Raw genomic sequence first — 7,181 nt, forward strand, 5'->3', positions numbered from 1 at the left:
CTATGACACCTATTGAGTTTTTCAACTCACGGGTTTAATCCCATCTCTACAGATTGAAGGAATTCTACCTCGAGCATGGATGGATGAGAAGATGGAGAGTGATATAACGAACCCATGGAAATCCGATGAATAAGTGATTTGGATTTATTTTTATAAAATATTTTCCAATGTTATTTCTTCAAAGTTTTGAATAATGCAGAATGCGAGAACAAGTTATGTTTTCTTCAAATAAATTACATTTTGCTATTTTGAAAAATGATTCAATATTTTTATTTAAAGTATTTGAAGTATTGTTATTTAAATTATTATCCGAAAATGTAAGTTTCCGCTAAAATGTATACACTTGTTACTAAACCACCAGTTAAACTAAGTAACGTAAGTAGCGTTCCGGTCCACTAGGGTCCACTAGGGGTCGGGGCGTTATAGTTTTGTTCTTCTCCAATGCGTTCTAGCCCTAATTCTGACGAGTCTAGGCTTTTATATCGTGTCCAGATCGTGTTCCAATAGAGTTATATCGTAAAACAAAAACTGTAGAACCAACACTTCAATTTGGCCTATGCGACTGCATAAGCTAAAAACATTTGCGTTTTACTTTCGGTTGGCTCCTATGCGACAGCATACGTGCCCCATTTTTCCACAAGTCGATTTTAGTTCTTGAACTTTATTTTCCACATTCTTGGCCTCGTTTCTTCCTTTTTTTTTACATTCCCTCTATCAATGTTAACCTCCAATTGGTATTTGACTTGATCGAATCTTTGATTTCTCCTTTGGTTCATCTATTGGATATTTACATGTTGGTCCCTGAAGTTTCATTTTGATTTATTTTGGTCCTTTTTGCTTCTTTTTCTCGTGAATTCCACCATTTCCATCACTATACCCTACAATCCAAGAATTAAATGAATTTTAGCCACAATTCAAACATTTTCTGGTAATATAGTCATGTTTGTACATTAAATAAGTGCACTAAAACGCACTTATCAAATCCCCCAAACTTGAACTGTTGTTTGTCCTCAAACAAAATAATGTCTTAACTCTAAAACAAACATGGCTTAATAACCTGCCGTGTCTCAAGATTGGATTAAGTATTTTGCTTCAAGAAAATTGATTAATGCATGAATGAAATCAACCTTTACCTATTAAATGCATACTTGACGTGTGTGTGTTTGAAGTCATGCCAACGTATCAAACTCATGATTGGTTAAATCCCGACCCCAAAATGGTCAAAAATATCCTTACTTTGCTCGAGAGATACACAACCTCCCAAACTTATTCTTTTTACTCAATTATCCTGGGGTTGTGTTTTAAAATTAAAAGTTTAGGTGATTGTAGTTCTTACCCTCTCTTTGTTTGGATAGATCCCACCATCGCAGGTTCGCATGTCAACAAGTGAAGGCTCTCCTAGATTTGACTGCTTTAACACTCAAGATTAAACTAAGTTACTAGCCTCATCTTGAAGGTTTGATTTTTATCAACCGAATGTCCAAGGGCTTCATCCATATTATCGTACTCTGTATTTTTAAATTATTTTTTTTAATGTCATCTTCTCATTTGCTTTCTATATAACCCTTATAGTGAGCTTTAGACCGATGTCTCCCAAACTAGTTGGCTTTAGGGCACCAGGCTTCAAACCCTTGCAGGCTTATTCACTCGAGTTATAAAAGCTCGATCAAATGACTTTTTATTGATCTCTTTCCCTCTTGCTTTCTATATGACCCCTGCAATGAACTTTGGGCCGGTGACTCCCAAACCAGTTGGCTTTAAGACACCAAATTTCGAAATATCTTTAAAGGCTCACTTGCTCGAGTCATAAAGGCTTGGAAAGGTGTCATATTTTCATAACCTAGATATATGCCCTTTTATTATTTTTCTAGACATTTGGTCTCTAGAATCAATCCCAAATTTAAGACTTTCTTCTAGTTTTCATCTCACTTATCTAGGCAATTAACACAGCGTAATTCATACATGGAGCCCTCACTTATCTCAATGTTCCCATATAATTGTTAAACCGTCTCCAAACTATTCATTAAGGCACTTTGGTTGGTTTAATCTAATCGAGCTTTTCTGGTTTCTCCTGCTTTATTCCAACCCAATCGCTCACCTAAAAAGTGTGGGTGCATATAGAATGTCAAGTATTACATCAACAAGTATCAATTAATCAAATTCTGCACCATATTTAGCTCCTAACACATAATTTTTCCAATAATCACATCAACGCCGACAAAGCTATCAAAGCCATGCAAGCATGTAGTGAACTTAATACAGCATATTGATCCCATAATTACTCATCAAGCACACAATATGCAACCTATAACAAAGTATTGATGGACTGTGATCATTTCAATAAGGATTACATTACATGTCAATAAGTTAGTTTCCAAAACGCATCACCATTCAAAATATGCCATCACCCCAAACTTATATAGTACATTGCCCTCGATGTGAAAAATAAAGGTTTTAAAAAGGCTTAATTTGAAGGACAAGTGCAAATTAGAAATAGCAAAATGAGTTAAATAAAACTCTCCTGATCACTGTGGTGGTGGTGACTGATAGCTGGGTCTCGCGGTGTCGTCGCCCTGTGGATGTGGGAAATGAGGCAAGATCTATCTCAATAGGTGTAACTGCTAGACCTACTCTACTTGCATGGCTCTCATCATGCTACTCTGTGCTCTAGTTTCGCCCTCCATGCCACGCATTCGATCCCAAGTGTCATTCACTCTTAGCTGTATTCCATCCACTCTACCCATGTATATACTCAGCCGCTCATTCATAGTTTCCATCTCTCTCCTAGCTGATCGAGCCTCCTGATATATAGACTGCGCTATGGTTTGAGTGGTACTGATATCACATCGAGCTGTCTGCATATTGATTGTCAAAGCCACCAACATTTGCTGTAAACTCTGTATGTCGTGGTTGATCCCCATGGTGGTAGCAAATATCTGACGTAGTAACTGTGTATCAACCTCAACTTGTGGTAGTGGTGCTTGTGGCATCTCCTGATCTGTAGGGGCCTGGCCCTGCTCTGCCTATCGCCTACGGCACTCATTCTTTTCCTTTTCTCAGTGCTTGACCCTAGCTCTGTCTTGAGCTTCCAAAGTACTGCGGTTTATAAGGAGGCTGGGTTTAGCAAGCACCTCCCCTGGTGTAATATTGATTCCTGTAGCCCTACATATACTAGTATAAGGCTAGGAAAGATCATAGAGCTATGCCTATCTCCCAGAGTTTCCACATAATGTATCTGATCATAGCATAGAGTTGCGAGGTCAACTTTATTTCCCCAAACCAAGTGATAAATAAATTTGGCTGTGGCATCTGTAAATGTGGTCATGTGCGAGGTTGGCTTGATGCTATGGCACATAAATAGCCACAAGATGGCTATTGAAGGTGTCAACTCAATCTGGTGCCATTCAATGGTGCGGAGTGGCCATGAATTCTCCCATCCCAATAAGATTTCTACAACTTCATTCCAGTTGAATACGGTCGGGATGGGGGATATGTTGTCCCAACTCAGCTGATAATAGTCGTGTATTACCTCTGGTGAGAACATTATCCACTTTTCCCTCACCCATGTTTGATGAAGGTGTTCAGATCTGGTGTGTCAATCTCAGTATTGAAGTTTGCATAGAATTCGTCCACCAAGGTTTCATATATAGAGTGTGGACGCACAACTATCCTTTCCCAACCACAATTGTCGACCAAAGTACCCAATTCATAGCCCGAGAAATCCTCTAACTTAACTGGCCATTCTAGAATCACTGCCCATCAACTTACAATGTTTTCATACCATGCTGCAACTTCAGAATTCAAGACCTTTGTACACCCCCTTCGAGCTCTTAGTTGCGTGTCGTCCCTGAAGATGAGCCTGATTTTCTTTCCCCCTGGAGGTTCATTTTGGAAGCATCCTGCAAAGTACAAAATAGCATTCATTAAGCTTTTTGTTGAAACACGATAAATGGAATGAGAACAATAAGACACATATTTCACAATTTCCCCAAACTTGCTTCAACATGCATGTATAACACATTGGTGTGCAATATTCAAGACATGATATTCAAGATAGTATAAATATTGTGCCAATAGGAAAAACTAACAAAATTAGGCCTAAACATGCACATTATGAAAATTTAACCGAGTGCGCACATTCAACCCCGGCCATCATCGAGAAATATCTAAATTTTCCCAAGCAATCTCTAGGCATAGAGAAGTATTCAATGAGGTCTAGCACATACTCAAATTTCAAATAAATCGAATTTCGTTTGGTGTGTCAAATTATGTGCTAAAGCGGATGACGAGAGGTGCGGTGACATGCCGTGACCTAGCCATGTGCCTATGTGTTGCAAAATGGATTTTATGTTTTACATGACCTTTCATGTGATATCTCATTACCCAATTGCTTATTCACATCAATTGTAATGCATGACAAAAGCAAATTTCACAAAATTGCATAAAGCTTGTCACTTAGGCATTTAATCGAACACATTGTGTGTATTATGAAATTCTCTTAACTTTAGCATTTGGCAGTTTAGAATCTAGCTCCTTTTTTCAAAAATAAATCATAAACACCACAAAGATACCCAACCTCCATCAAATGCCCAACAATAGAAAGAAAAATTCCCCCAATTTTGAAATTGATGGAATACGGTATAGAGAATTTACCTTACATACTTGTAGAGATTTGGAACTATAATACCACCACAAAGTGAATGCAAGATGCGTTGTAATGTGAGTTATGAATTGTGATGAGTTGTGGATCGTGTGTTGGAGGTGCATGAGTTAAGATGTTCGGGAGGAGAAGGCTGAGAGTTGAGAGAGTTCGGTTTGTGTCGTGTTTTTAAAGAGTTAATGAAATTTTTTTTTTTAATCTACTCTATGAGACCGCATCGAGTAAAGAGGTGTGGTCACATAGAGTCAAGTGTCAAGGCCACTTGAGGCCCTAACCATAGCCATGCGACTGCATGACATTTTAGTTTATGCGGTCGCATAGACAAAAATGTCAAAATGTTTTTTTTTTTTTTACGTTAATAAATAAGATAAAATGAAATAAACAAAACACAATAAAGTAAAAAAAAAATTATTTTCCCCCAAAAACACGACCTCGACCAAACTTTAGTTGTCAATTAATACCTTGACCTGATCTTTCAACATTCCAAACTTTTCAGTGATTTTTTTTTTTAACATCTTGGTACATGTGTGGGTTACAACTTAGTGCCAAAACGACTTTGAACTCTCAATCACAAATTGGTCCTTTAAATTTTTAAAAATGACCTTTTTGACTTAAAATGCGTGAATTATACCCCCAATCACTCAAAACCACTTCAAGCTTACCAAATATGTGCTTCATGCCTAGGAATTCATGTGAACAGTGCTTAGACTCTATTGACAAGTATGGATGATCGATGACCTAACTAAAAATACAAGCATGAAATTAAAATTTATTAAACTAAGGCAAACGAAGATAAAATAAATCAAAGGATACAGTGGGTTGCCTCCCACCCAGTGCTAGTTTATAGTCGTTAGCTCGACTTTTTCACTTATGCTTCAATTAGGCATTCCAAGTTGAACAGTGAACTTTTGCTCTGAGAAGTCCTAACCCTAATAGTGTTTCAGCCTTTGCCCATTAACTGTGAATGTTCCTTTTGTTTCATGGCTGGCCTGTATAGCTCCATTTGGCAAAACTTTAGTGACAGTGTAAGGGCCCGACCACCTTGATCTTAATTTTCCAGGGAAAAGCTTGAGTCTCGAGTTATATAATAGGACTTTCTGCCCCACTTCGAACTCTCGCCTCTGAATATGTAGATCATGCCACTTTTTGGTTTGTTCTTTGATAAGCTTCAAGTTTTTATATGCTTCCATTCTAAATTCATCTAACTTATTAAGTTGCAATAAACGCTTTTCACCGGCGGCCTTCAAATCCATGTTCAACTGTTTCATAACCCAATATGCCCGGTGTTCTATCTCCAGTGGAAGGTGGCACACTTTTCCAAAAACTAGGTAGAATGGAGACATGCCTATCAGTGTCTTGAAATGTTGTCCTATATGTCCACAATGCATCGTCCAACTTTTTAGACCAGTCCTTTTGGGAGGAATTCACTGTAACCTCTAATATTCTCTCCAGTTGTCGATTGGACACTTCGACTTGCCTGCAGGTGTATGGATGATATGGGGTTGCTACACGGTGTTTTATCCCATGTTTACTCAATAATTGCTCGAATCGGTGATTTCAAAAATGTTTGCCCCCGTCACTGATTATTGCATGCGGTGTGTCGTAATTGGTAAAGATGTATTTCTTCAAGAATCCAATTACCACTTTCATGTCGTTCATTGGCAATGCAACTGCTTTTACCCATTTTGACACATAATCAACGGCTATCAGGATATACTGATTTGAAAACAATGATTCCCCAGACATCAAATATCTCGGCTTCCAATATGCTGTTTAGTGGCATCTCATTTCTTCTTAAGATGTTTACAATGCATTAACATCTATCATGCCTTTTAACATACTCAAAGGCATCTCTAAATAATGTAGGCCAATAAAACCCTGACTGTAAAATCTTTGCGGCAGTTTTTGAAGCTCCCAGGTGCCCCGCATAGGCAAATGAATGACAATGCTCAAGAATCTCAAGCACTTCATCTTCAAGTATATACCTTCTAACATCTGATCAGCCCCTCACCTATAAAGTATAGGATCTTCCCAAAAATAATATTTCAGTTCGACAAAGAACTTCTTCTTCTTCTCGTGACTCGAGTAATCTGGCAATGGGATCGACTTAGCCAGATAGTTGTCGATATCTGCATACCATGGGGCTTCTTCTGCACTGAACATCTGCTCATCTGGAAAAATTTCATTAATATCCACTGACACTTCTGGTTCTTCATGTTCTAATCTCGATAGGTGATCTGCTACCACATTTTCACTGCCCTTCTTGTCCCTAATTTCAATGTCGAATTCTTGCAGCAGTAATACCCAGTGGATCAATCTTAACTTAGCATCCTTCTTTGTCATTAGATACTTCAATGCTACTATGACGTTAGACCCCATAAGATATGATGTGAATTTGTCAAAGGCATAGACCACCGCCAAGAGCTCCTTCTCAATGGTTATGTAGTTGATTCAGGCATCATTCAATGTTCGACTTGCGTAATAGATTACATGGAAGATCTTGTTCTTTAGCTATCCCAGT

The sequence above is a fragment of the Olea europaea genome, chromosome 11 (assembly GCF_002742605.1).
Source record: "Olea europaea var. sylvestris chromosome 11, O_europaea_v1, whole genome shotgun sequence".
In the NCBI taxonomy this organism is placed as follows: Eukaryota; Viridiplantae; Streptophyta; class Magnoliopsida; order Lamiales; family Oleaceae; genus Olea; species Olea europaea.